This window comes from Equus quagga, chromosome 6, assembly GCF_021613505.1.
Source record: "Equus quagga isolate Etosha38 chromosome 6, UCLA_HA_Equagga_1.0, whole genome shotgun sequence".
Lineage (NCBI taxonomy): Eukaryota > Metazoa > Chordata > Mammalia > Perissodactyla > Equidae > Equus > Equus quagga.
Window position 1 is genome coordinate 107,698,122 of NC_060272.1, and position 13,950 is coordinate 107,712,071.

The window sequence follows — 13,950 nt, forward strand, 5'->3', positions numbered from 1 at the left end:
CTTCCTGACTCTGTCCACTCTTACGTCACTTCCCCCAGCATCTCTGTCTCTTCATTCTTAGTATCAAATCATGGCTCAGACCTCTGACTGGGCCTCTGGTCGTCTTTGGTACCTCATTTGACCCAAGTATTTTCTTGTTTTCCTGAGCAGTGAGGTCATAATTTCATGACTTTAGACATACAGTGCATGGAGTAAAATGTTTATTAAATCTGATTACTTAACAACATTTTTAGAAAAATTAACAATTTGTGGAGACAAATTGTGTATTGTGAAATATATATGTATAGATAGATCAGTATAGATATAGACATAGATATACACACACAAAGAGTGTGTGCATGCAAGAGAGATCAATAGCATGTGTGTCTATTGGATACAAAGCAGTTGCAGCCCGTGAAGAAGGGACAGAAGAAACAGGGAGGGAAGAGTAAAGGAGCTAGAGCTGACAAAGACTAATATCAAAGATGCCCATGTAGCTTTCCTCTTCAGTTAGGGATTACTAAAAGTAGGAGTAGACTGCACATTCCACTAATCCCTTCTGGTCTCTTCTCTCCCACACCAAGCCTGTGTGATGGAATGTTCTACCCTAGAACAGCATCTGAGGTGGTCAGGAAGGGAGGCAAGAGTGAAATGTGTAGAGTGGCCGACCTCTGGTTTAGGGTAGGGGGCCAGGTCTTCCCTCACCTCCCTCCATCTATGAGAGGAGCCAGTCCAAACCGGCCAAGCCTCGCTGCAGTCCCGCCTGTGCCCCTTTCCTTTCCATCCTCTATTCATCTTTCATTATTCTCTGGACAGTAGAAGGTGCTGAGTCTCATGGTCACCACTCTTGTTCATTGCCTCACATCCCAGCTTTATTTGCAAAGGAAAAATGCTCAGGATCAAAGACCAGGTGATGAGGAAAATTTGGGGCTAGAAAAAAAATCTTCCCCGAGCCTGACTGGAACAAAATACCCTTGGATGTTATACCCTCAGAAGGTTCCTCAAAAGTTAAGTGACGTTTTTCAGCCAACTGAACTTCCCTAACCTGATTTCCTAGAAAAGCCAGAGATTCAGAGAAATTGTAGGGCACTGGTGGTCCAACAAAGAGGTCAGTAAATTCTCCCACAGAGTCCCTTCTCAGGCCTGAAAAATTAATTGCTAGCATAGTAACATGTTCGAAATCTGTGGGCAGGGAATGCCTCCAAATATTTGCCCTCCCACAAACTGACCATTGGCCTCGTTGCCCTCCTACAACTAGGTTCTGAGTTAATGCAAAAGCCACATTCACGTAAATCCTGTCAAGCCAGTTGGCTAGATAGTTTGTTTTCCTGCAATGAGTTACTCCACCTGGACATGTGTCTTCAGGTATATGCCCTTTGGTCCAGAGATTCCACTTACAGTAAGTTTTCCCAAGGAAATAATCAGACAAGGGCCAAGAGATGACAGTACAGGGTCATTTAAGGTGTTATTGTTTTGTAATGCCAAGAATACTGGAAATAACCTAAGAGGCCATCCCTAGAGGATGGCTTGAATAAATTATGGTACAGCCATACAATGAAATACTTATCAGTCTTTGAAAATAATCATGGGATGTATAATTATTGTCATAGATGCCCAAAATATCTTTGATGAATGATAAAAGCAGTTCACTGAACAGCATCTTGATATAATGACATTATTAAATTATTATTATTAAAAGTTACTAAAGTTGCATTCATAGAGATGTGTACAGAAAGCTATAGAGAATTATGTTCACCAAAATATTAACAGTGATTATCTCTGAGGTAAGGCATTTGGGTAATCTTTACTTTTTTTTTCATTTAAAAATATTTTATAATGATAACAATGTGTCATTTTGCAATCTGAAAAAAACTAAGCTTTTTACATTTTAATTCTGAGGGGAAAAAATGAGACGGGTTTTAATGATGTTTTGGGAATGCAATCTTGGTTGGCCACATCAACCAGGTAATATCATAAGAATAAAATAATTAATAATTACTAAGCACTTTCTGTATGCCAACAGGCCCTAAGCACTTTCCATGTCTCAAATCATTTAATCTATACAACAGTATGAGGCAGTTCTTTTATGATCCCTATTTTACAGGCAATGAAACAGTCACCAAAAGAGAAAACCATTTGTTCAAGGTCTCAGAGCTTGCACAAGATGAATCAGAGATCTGGACAGAGGTCTCTGCTCGTGATCCCTGTGCTGCTCCGCCCGCAGTTCACCTGCTCCTTATCTCTGGGGAGGAGTGGAAGGTGCTGAGGTCTGGGAAGGAGCAAGGGGATGATGGAAGCAGGACTCTGTTCTCTTCTCCTGCTGTTCCTGAGAGCTCTTCTGCCTTTCACTGGCCAGCTGTTTACTTAACCTCTCTAAGCCTCAGTTTCCTCCTTTGTAAAACAAGGAAGCCTTCTCCGGTCATCCAACTTAGAATTAATTATTCCCCTCTCTAGACCATATATGAACCTAGTAGCTATTCTATTTGTGGCACTTACACTGCTCTCCACCATCACCACCATCTCATCTCAGGCTAAGAGACAGGTCCCAGCATCCCCCAGTGGTTAAGTTGTCAGAGCAGGCTGGAAGACAGCTGGGCATTCTCCATGCCTGAATTTACCACCCTCTACGTTAATTCTGTTCACTTGTCATTCTCCCCACTTGACAGGAACCCCCTGAGGCAGAGATGATGTCTTGTGCACCTCTACATCCCCAGTGCTTGGAACATAAAGTTGCTCAATTAATAAACATCCTTTGTGGACTGAGTAAACGGAAATCACAGCCATGTGCCTTAGGATTCCAGAGTCATAGTTAGGGAAAGCAATGCTTGCATATCAATTTCTTTATTTTTTATTTTCTGTTTTCCATCTCATCTGGCACCAAGGTCAGAGTAAGAATAGTCAATTAATAAAGTAGTCACGGATTTTTCACATACCGCTAAGCAAAAGGGATCAGCAAGCCCTACTTTATTTTAATTACCTAATTCAAGAAATTCTAGGCACTGTATATAAATTATAAAAAAACATTTATGAAACTTCAGGCATTTTACCACCGATGCTCAGAGCGGTCAAGTCCCACAGCTCGTGAGGAGAGGAACCTGATCTAGCTTTTCTGTCCTCTGTGTCACTGCTCTCTCTATTTTCCACAGAGCACTACCGCTAACCAGTTACCATGGTTTCCAAAAGCTGACCTGCCACCAACTCTGGCATCTTAGGAGAGATCAACTCATATCTGAGAGCTTCCATTTTCCCCCCATTGGAAAACTGAGGACCATGAACCAGCTCTTCTTAGTGAAAGAAAACCCAAGAAGCACAGACAGAGATGTAAGCCACATATTGAAATAGCCATGGTTGGTCTTTGGGTTCTCACCTTCCTTTTCTCCCTTTTACTCACTTTTCTTCACAAGGATTGCTGTGACCAATATCATCAAACCCAGGGAGTCCCTAATGCTAAGCCACTAATTAGAGCAGGCTGGTTACTTCAGAACCATCTGATTGAAGTTTTGAAAATGCAGATTTCTGGACCCCATGCTGGAGATTTTGAATCAGGAGGTCTGGGGTAGTGCCCAGGCATATCTATGTTTTCAAAGTTTCCCAGGGGATTCTGATGTGCAGACAGGTTTGGGAACCACTGATCTGACCCCAAAACATGAGTCACCTGTCTCCTGCCCCTGATTGAAAAGGAATGAATCATCTTTTCGCCCTTTTTTTTTTGAGGAAGATTAGCCCTGAGCTAACATCCACTGCCAATCTTCCTCTTTTTGCTGAGGAGGACCGGCCCTGAGCTGACATCTGTGCCCATCTTCCCCTATTTTTTATGTGGGACGCCTACCACAGCATGGCTTGATAAGCAGTGTGTATACAGGTCCAGGCCCAGGATCTGAACCACTGAACCTAGGGCTGCTGAAGCGGAGTGGGCAAACTTAACCGCTGTACCACCAGGCAGCCTCTCACTTTTTTTAACTGAGTTGAAACCAAAGAGTCAGTGTGAGAACCTCTGATTTCTTTCACCTGAGATTGAGTTCAATTGTCTCCTCCCTTAGTCCAAGCGCTGCATCTGCTTCCCCAGGTCTTAAGGCCAAAGGATGCGGGGTCCAGGCTTCAGGAGATAGATTCCCTCTTCCATTTAGTCCTGGGAGCATGTAGTAGTCCTGATCAACCCCGGTTAAGAAGTCCCTGGGTGGAACAGCTATGTGATATTGTGATTTATAACAAGAAATGTATATTTAGTCTTTTGTCTCCATTTCTGGCACAGAGCTTCTAAAACCCTTGGAATTTCTTAAGGGATGAAAGCTATAAAGGTGTCTTTTGTTATGTTAATGAGGTGACTTTGGGGCACACCTAAGGTTGGGGGCTAGTTGCCAGGAGAACCAACCATGTGATCAGAGCATTGGAATGTTCAGTTCTACCCCCTATCCCCACTCCTGGCCTCCCGAGAGGGAAGAAGGGCTGGAGGTTAAATCAATCACCAATGACCAATGAGTTAATCAATCATGCCTGTGTAATGAAGCTTCCATAAAAACTGAAAAGGAAAGTGTTCAGAGAGCTTCCAGGTTGGGAACCAGAATGCTCCCACATGCCACCATGCCAGGCCCCAAACTCCATGAGGACAGAAGTTCCTTTGTTCAGGACTTCATCTTATCTACCTCTTCATCTGGCTGTTGATTTGTATCCTTTAATATCTTTTGTAATAAACTGGTAATCTAGTGAGTAAATGGGTTTCCTGAGTTCTGTGAACTGCTCTAGCAAATCAATTTTACCCAAGGAGGGGGTTGTGGGAACCTTCAATCTGTAGGTGGCCAATCAGAAGCCCAGGTAACAACCTGGGCTTGTGATTGGCATCTAACGTGGGGAGGTAGGGGGCAGTCTTGTAGAACTGAGCTCTCAGCCTGTGGGATCTGATGCTACTCTGGGTAGATAGTGTCAGAATTGAGTTGAGTGGTAGGACACCCAGCTAGTGTCTGAGAATTTCTTGGTTGGTGGTGTGGGAAAAACCTATCCCACATGCACTGGAATTGGGTGCAGAATTTTAGGCTGGCTCGGGGAATCCTTCAGTCCTGCGTTGCTGGGACCACACCAGGTTCATCTTATGGCAGGTCTAGATGTCTGGGTTCAACAGTCTGGCCTCCCTCTGTGCTCCCAGAGATGAGCCAGGACCTGGAGAAAGAAGAGACTTTGGGATGCACATAGATTGTTTAGTTCCTTAGGTCTACCTGTCTTTCTCCCCCCAACCACCCTAAAAATGAGGTCAGGCCTGGGTCAGCAGCAGCAGTAGGTAAATTTCAGGTGCCTCTGCTCTTTTGTGTTATTGGTGCTGTCTGATGTAAGAGACCCACTGGAGCAAAAATCGTAATTCCACACAAGTATCTAGCCAAACCTGACACTGGGACCACAACCTAGACTATGGAAGGAACTGGAACAAGGACCAGGATTCTAGTCAGGGCTGTTTATCTTTCTCATCTGCTTCTTTCTTCAGTTTCTCTCTGAAGAGCTTCTCTGGACTACATGGTTGAGGATGCTCTCTCCTCTCCTCTCCCCCGTCATCAGCTCCCACAGTTACATTCTGTACTTTCTCTTTTTCACACAAGGTAACTCACTATCTCTTAGATTCACTTCACATGCCCAGGAAAAAGAATCTGATAGACTCAGGGTCAGACACCCATGGAGGTAGGAAGTAAGGTGACATAGTACAGATATGGCTACCAGGGAGCAATTTTATGATCTGGGGGAGTTTCTAGAGAAGAAGTAAATCACTGTGCCCTGAGAAGACACAAAGGTATCTTTTACCCTGGATGGGGATGAAGGCACAGGTGCCTTACATTGTGCTCTAAATAGGAATTGCTGCTGAAATGGCAGGACCTGTTAGGAGTATCTGAACTATAATTCCAGTCCAGGCCCATTATCCAGGCCTAGGCCCTCATGAAAGGCTTCTATCTTCTTCCCCACTATCTCTTTCAGTCAAGCTTCAGAGCACCTGTCCCCTTTCTGAGAGAAATTTCCCTGCCTTCTGTTTCTGTTCAAAGTGTCGCCCTATGAAGCCAAGTTTCATTCTGTGTGACTCACCTCCCACAATGGCTCACTGGGCCAAAGAATAGGATTCTGTCAAACCTCCTGGCCTGTTGGGGAGAGAGTGACCTTCATCATATCTCAGTCCAATTTCATAATTTACAGGTCACTTATTATGACTCAGTCCAGTTCCATGTTTTTGAACAGCTGTTTGAGATATAATTCACATAGCATACAATTCACACATTTAACATGTACCATTCAACAGTTTTTTGTATATGTATGGAGTTGTGCAGTGATCACTGCAATCAATTTTAAAACATTTTAGTCATCCCCAAAGGAAACCCCATACGCTTTAGCAGTTACCCCTCTACTTCCCCCCATATGCCTAGTCCTAGGCAACCACTATTTTCTATCTCTACGGCTTTGTCTGTTATGGACATTTCATATCAATGGAATTAGACAATATGTGATCTTCTGTGACTGGTTTCTTTCACTCAGAACCTTGTTTTCAAGGTTCATCTACGTTGCAGCCTTTATCAGTATTTCCTTCATTTTTAAGGCTGAATTATACTCCACTATTTGGATACACCAAAGTTTATTTGTCCATGCATCAGTTCCTGGCCAGTTGACTTCTTTCCACTTTGTGGCTATTATGAATAATGCTGGTATGAACATTCATGTGTGTATTTTGTATGGACACACATTTTCACTTCTCTTGGGTACATACCTAGGAGTAGAATGCTGAAGTATACAGTAACTCTATGTTTAACATTTTGGAGAACTGCCAGAGTCCAGTCCTACCTGAAATTCCAATCTCATATCCTTTTCAACTCTTCCCCCTTCTCCCAGAACAGGCTAAACTTGTGTCTCTGCCATCTTGGACTCAGGGAGGGAAATATCCCCAGGCTCCCTCTGTTCAGTCTAAAGTCACTTGCCCTGAGAAGGACCCAGGACACCCATGCCTCTGGCTTCCCCCCCTTCTGCATCACCTGAAGCCATAATAACTGTTGTGGTCTTCAGCGATCAGTGAGGCTCAGGGGCCTGGAATGAGGGGTGCCCTCCTTTTCTCCATCCCTAAGAATAACCTGACAGCCCTTCACACCTCAAGGCACGAGATGCTCCAGTGAACCTCCCTGCTTCAGAAACTCCAGGCAGAAGCAGGTGTTAATCTCTATGCAAGGGCAGTCGCAAACTTTCGGATGTGTGCCCAGCAACCCCTTCTTCTCTCCGAGAATGAGAGGGGAAGAGGACAGTACACATTGCCTCCAGGCCCTAGATCTGTTACCGAAACCAAAGTGGGTTCATCTCCTAGAGGGTTAAATCAGACTCTCCACCAGAAGGAGTTGTCTCACAAAGTGAAGTATATTTGTGGCAAATAGGAGGCCATGAGGAATCATTTTCAGAGTCATGGCGTCCCCAAACAAAGGGAAGTAGGGATCTTTTATCTTGGATGGGGAATGAATATTCAAAAGGGAGAGGTGGGTACTCTCTTGCACAGGCTCAGTAGGAAAACATGCTTCCACATACACTGCAGGCTATGGTAATAAGGCTCAAGCTCCTCCTGGAGAGGAGATCTTAGCAGTAAAAATAAGGCAAAGGTCCTAGGCACACCTCTTGTGGTGAGGTTTGGTCTGGTTCGGGGTGGTTGGTGACTGCATCTCCTTAACGTAACATAAGGCAAAAAAAAAAAAAAACAATTTGGAAAAACAGTTAAATGCTTCCAGACCCACCCTTGAGTTCCTCTGGCAACTGGTCAGTGACGAGCCTCCTCTTTGGCTCCTGAATCTCTCTTTTATTTTTCATTGTTAAATGCCCGTGGACCAGTTGAACATCTCCCACCCTCCCCCGTTCTGCATCCTCATTCCCTGCCAACCCTGCACCTGGGAGACTCGCCTGGGAAATAGGCCTTACTGAAATTTGACCTTTGTGACTTTAGTAACTGTTTTCTCAACAAGGAGCCATCTCCCCAGTTATTTCTTCCCTATTCAGTAACATAGAGGGAACTGGGGCAGGAAAAGCACATAATCAGTAGCTTACAACAAACTGTTAAACTTGCAATAAACACCCTTTTATCTGAGTTATTTTCAGAGAATGAGCCAAATCTGGACCTCCTTTCTAAAAACAACCAACCACCTCTGTTGCTCTGGCTGGAACATCCATCCACTCTTTCCCTTCCGTTACTTTGAGGCCAGGCCTTCCTGAGCAGGCAGAGATGAGGTGGGATTCCAAGCCAAGTGTGTGACTTCTAGTATGATGACGAGGGACCCACCTCCAGTCCCTGGGCTGACCACAACTCAAGGAAGGCCAATTTTGGAGGTGGCCCCCATGTAGACTCCTCCTTCCTCTCTCTGCCCCCAGCTGCCTATGACTCTCTCCCCACCTCCAACAACCACCCCACCCCCCCCTCCCCATTTTCAAGAGAGGGGGCTAGCCATCATTTCCTTTCATCATATTCCAGATACACTCATATCAAAACCTTGGTTCCTGATTTTGAGAAGTTTGCTAAGGCTGGTGCTAGATAAACTGCTGGCTCCTTGCAGTTCTCACCCCGTCCTTGCTCTTTGCCCATGTCCCCAAAACTCTGGATGTATTTCCTTCTTACTCCTAGCCTGTGTTCTTTTCAACCTATAAGGCCTAGCAAAGTGAGAAAGACTGGACTTATTCTTTGGACCTGAAATAGTTACACTGATATAGCACCTGCTATGTGGCAAACACTGTTCTAGGTCATTACATGAACATTTACATCATATTACATTACACCACATTACATTACATACACTGCATTGTATTACATTGCATTTGGAGGAAAATATTCTGGGAAGAAAGGACAGAAATTGTTTTAGTATTTCTTGCCCCACTCTGCCCTGTACTCTCAGAGTGATCCTGATAGAGCCTCATAATCTCCCTTCACCTCAACTTTTCCTTCTATAAAATGGAAGGGGCCATGTAGACTGGTTGTGTACACTGGTGAGATCATTATTATGCTTTTTATAATGCAATATTTATGACCTAAGTTCCAATTTTCCATTACCAAGTATCATCCTACACACTTTTAATAAACAAAATTCAACTGAGTAAATTTTAAATATCTTATTGGCTTTATTCAATGATTCATGAACTGGGCAGCATCCGATCTAGCAAATAGAAAGGAGTTCCAAAGAGCTATATGAAATGAAAGACTTTCATAGGCAGAAGGGAGGGGAGCAAGAAAGTTATACTAGACAAAAAGCAAATTGGTGACAGCAAGGTCACTTTCCTTTAGGGGATGACAGGGGCCCAGGCAAATTACCTAAATAGTGCTGATTGAGCAATTCTTGACTGACTGGTTTAAAACTCCATTTCTGGGGGAGCCAAAACTGTCATTAAGTCTCGGTTTGGTGACATGGGGCTTAGGATAATTGACTCCATTTGGGGCCAGTTGTCTTATTTTTAACAATACACACACACACACACACACACACACACGCAATTCAGCTAAGCCTCTCAGGGATCTTCTATTATAAAGAGAACAAAGCTAAATTAAATAAATTAGAAACAAATGTAAGCCCTTTGCCACGTTCTTAAAATGTTTTCTCGTCACTGTTGTTTAGCAATTTATACTCTCCATTACTCCATTTTAAAAATTATTTCTATGTCTTTACAAAAGCAATTTGTATTCATGGCAAGTTATTTAGAAAATAAAGTATAAACAAAAAGAAGAAACAAAAAAAAATCACCTGCAAGTCCTCCTCCCAGAAACATCCCTGTTAATACTCTGGTATCTCCCCCTCCAGTATTTTTTCAAGGCATATAGATTTATAAGGCACGAAACGTGCTGAGATATTAGTTTGAGTTTTATTTAGGCCCTGTTATGAAAACACCTAGGCCTTCCCTTGCTCTGAGATGAGTCTGTTTTCTCAAACTTAGGTGTGTAGAGAAAGAATCCAGAGGAAAGAGTGGAAAGGAGAGGTGGGCAGAGTCGGGGGGAGCTTAGACGAGATAGAGGAAGGGAAACAGTGAGGAGTGTATCTCCCTCCTGATGAGAGACAGGAACTCTGATGGATACTAAACTCTCGGAGTCATACAGGGGATGTATGCCCATTCCTCAGCCAGTCACAGTGGCCGGGGAGGAAGGTCAGGTAAGAGCAGTCAACTCCCACTGAGACCACAAGCCTGGAGCTGTGGGTGGAGAAGCAGGTCCCCAAAGAAAGGACAGTTTTGCACAGACACAGCCCCATTGTTGGGGTCCAGGCAGCCACTCACATTTACAGCTACTACAAGTTTCATTCTTTCTTCCTTGGGGGATGGAGTAAAAAGAACAAGAAGGAGGAAAGGAGAACACTGATTTTTCAGAAGAAAAACAATTCGGCAGGGGAGTCTTAGAGGCAAGGCGTGGAGAGAGGACAAGAGAATATTAGAGAAATGTGACTAAGAAAACATACCCTGTCTGAATGTCAGAGCCCCATCTCTGCTGACCCTACCCCTCTGAACCCAAGGTGAACAGGGCCATAGGAATGGGATTGGTCATCCAGGCCTGCATTCAAGTTGGCCTTTTCTTGCCAACTGGGTTTAGTCTCACCACTGAAAAGCCTCGCAGTATGAGGGACCACAGAGGCCTGAGTTCAGATTCAGTCATGCAATCAAGGAAAGTTTACTTGATCTTGACTGTTTCTTCATATGTACAATGAGTCTAACAGTATCTAGACCACAAGTTGCTCCAAGAATTAAATGAAGTACTGTAGTGGGATAAATAGTGTTTCCTCAAAATCCATGTCCATCTGGAGCCTCGGAATGTGACCTTATTTGGAAGTGGGGTATGTGCAAATGCAATTAGTTAAGATGAGGTCATGTCAGATTACGGTGGGCACTAATCCAATGGTTGGTGTCCTTTTAAGAAGAGGAGAAGACACTCAAAGATACAAACAAGGAGGAAGTTCGTGTGAAGATGAAGGCAGAGACTGTGCTACCGGCTCAACACAAGGTTGACATAAAGGGAAACCATATTGTAGAAAAGAAACCATATTGTAACTTTGAATGACTTCTTGTTGTTTTGTGTTGTTTTTTTTTTTTGAGGAAGATTAGCCCTGAGCTAACATCTGCTGCCAATCCTCCTCTTTTTGCTGAGGAAGACTGGCCCTGAGCTAACATCCATGCCCATTTTCATCTACTTTATATGTGGGACACCTGCCACAGCATGGCTTGCCAAGCGATGCTGTGTCTGCACCGGGGATCCGAACCAGCGAACACCGGGGCCGTCAAAGCGGAACGTGTGAACTTAACCGCTGTGCCACCGGGCCAGCCCCTGAATGGCTTTGGATTAACTAACCCTGACACACTAGCCCCTTTGAATCTTTGCTTTAGTTTGCCTAGATAAGCAAGGGTCTGTCTCCAAGGGATTTGTAGGCTCTGTGGATTTTATGGCCCCTCCTAGCTGTGATAAGATGATAACTTTCTTTTGAGTTCTCTAGGAATGTGATGACCCCTGGGCAGAGAGTCTATGCTGATAGCCATCATCCAAGACAACTGAAAGCTCAGGGTATAGGGCATTGTTCCAGTCTCTGACACATATCCAGTAAAACAAAAGACTATCAGGAACTAACAGCAGATGTCTGCCCACCCCCTCCCTGAGACCAGCCCCGTGTATATATATATATATATAACTGGTCTGTAGTCTTTGTTCTGGAAATGGTTCTTTTGAACATTAGTGGGCCATCTTCCCTCTTGCTAGCAAGCTGTAATAAAAAACCCTTTCTCTCCTACCACCTCGCCTCCTGACTATTGGCTTGTCTTGCAGCAGGCAGATGACCACCCTTGGGTGGTAACAAGTGGAGTGATGCAGCTACAAGACAAGGAACACCAAGGCCTGCCAGGAGCCACCAGAAGATAGAAAGAGGCAAGGAAGCATTCTTCCTTGGAGCTGTGAGAGGGAGTGTGGCCCTGCGACAGCTTGATTTCAGATTTCCAGCCTCCAAATCTGTGAGAGAACTGTGAGTAGTGTTGTTTTAATCCACTCAGTTTGTGGTAATTTGTTAAGGCAGCTGTAGGAAACTAATAGAGATACCTGTGTAAAGCTCCTGGCGCACAGCTAGAACGTGCTGGTATTCTTCTTTCTCTCCTCTTCTCCTACTCCCAAACTTCCCTCCTACTCCTAATCCTAAACCCCCAGCTTTGATGGCGACACAGCTCAAGAGTCTTTGCATGCAGACAAGTGACATTGAAAGCAAAACCAAAACTTCTCACTAGGCTGGGTTTTGTTCAATTCCTCAGAACTAGTTCTGGTTTTGTTACCCTCGTGTTACAAGGAAGTCTGAGCTGGATGGAGATGACATCTTTTCTTGTCTTGCTTAATATGCCTTATCCCCACATTCTGATGGCATTTTTGTTACTCATCCACTTATGTCCCTCTGCCTACTAGAAAGAAACCTGGCTTGGAGCTACTGGTTCTTGCAGTGGTCTAGGCAGCAATCTAGGTTTTTAAATTTTTATTTTATTTTGTTTTGTTTGGGCTGTTAGTTTATTTGGCTTCTATGAAGGAATCTGACACAAAGAACAACTGTTTGTTATTTTCTTTTACCTCTTTGCCTGAGGAGCCGTGCCAAGTCCTGACGTGAGTATTGAGTGGGTTGTAATTTTCGCATACTCTGGGTTGGTGTCGTAGATGGTGACGAGGCTGCCATGGTGGGGGAAAGTGTGGGCACAGTTTCTCTCAACATCATTGGAGACAGGAGAAATTGTGCTCAGAAACTGTGCTCAGAGGCACAAACAAGCTGATTGCTTCCTGTCTCTTGCATGTCTCTATGTTTATTATTCTTGTTGGGCAGTTTCATGAGGTGAGATTTTTTACTGCTCAAAAGAAATGTGCACTGAAATAAATTGAACTATGCTTGAGACTGTCTCTCAGCTTAGAATTTTTGGAGGGTTAATGGAACTTAAAAGTTTTATTTTTCTACACGTGACATCTGTTTGTGATTATCTGTTCGGCAGGCAGTCAACAGTCCAAGCTAGCCTGTTTACAAGCTGTGCTCTAAGAGGAAGCTGTTTAAAAAAAACAAAAACAAAAAACTGTGATTTTTATTAACTTATACAGGCAACCATTATTTAACAAAAGCATGATTTGAGGTCTACTAAAAGGCTTATTTTTCTATATAAAATGATGATAGAAAGGTTAGCAAAACGAAAGAAAACTTCAGCTATTGCTATTTATTGCTCACCACCTGGGTGCACGTAGTAGAAAAGAGATAACAATGGATCCCCGTGAGAGAGAGTTGAAGTGAGGAGGTGAAGCTTGAGTGAAATTGCCTACTAATAAGGTCTTCTAACCACGAAATTTTATGGTTCTGTGGGAGGGAATGATAGATGTAAACTGACAAAATGCACAGTAAGAATATTCATTGTGAGCATAGACAGCTGTATCAGGAGTCAAATGCCAATTGACCTGGGTATTCCGCAAGCTCCCCTTCAAGCCTAAGAGTGTATGGATGGATGAACCATATTGCTCTTGCTGCTCAGAACTGGTCTATTCACCTTCAGTACCTTGACTCTGTCAGCGGGATCTTTCTTGCTTACTGCTTCAAGGTGTCTTCTCTTCAGATTTCTCCTGTTGTGAGCCTTGTCATCGAACTGGAGCTCCAGGTGGGCAAGGACCACACCTTTTAGGTTCTCTGAATCCCCAGTGCCTAGTACGGTGCCTCACAATGTGCATAGGTGCTCAATGGGTGCTTGTTGAATTGTTGAATTAATTGATTTGATGAAATGGCAGGTGAATCACCAGATGTGGGATATTTGTAACAAACAGGGGGCAGTTTGGGGTTGACTTGAGAAGGAGATGGTGTAAATGTCCTCAGAGACAGTATTACAGGTCATGTTTCAGAGTTGACTTGCTTTACGATGCATTGCACAGTGGTCCATAGATTGTCGTGTGTCATTTTTATTCCACATGGCAATGTCCAAATATACCATGTACCTCAACTGTTGAATATTTGACTT

At 43.7% G+C, this 13,950-nt stretch overlaps 1 protein-coding gene across 2 annotated transcripts in view; it reads left to right on the forward strand.

Annotated features, from left to right (window-relative positions):
- Positions 1 to 11,810: 11,810 nt before the first annotated feature.
- The window catches only part of PDCD1LG2 (programmed cell death 1 ligand 2), a 63,373-nt gene continuing 61,233 nt past the window's right edge, over positions 11,811 to 13,950 (forward strand). Inside the window, exon 1 of one of the 2 annotated variants that reach the window (XM_046664619.1) lies at positions 11,811 to 11,951. The gene's annotated coding sequence lies outside the window, so the exon portion shown is untranslated. Of the gene's footprint in view, positions 11,952 to 12,277; positions 12,572 to 13,950 lie in introns of those variants that run through there. The other variant, XM_046664618.1, reaches the window with a different exon arrangement.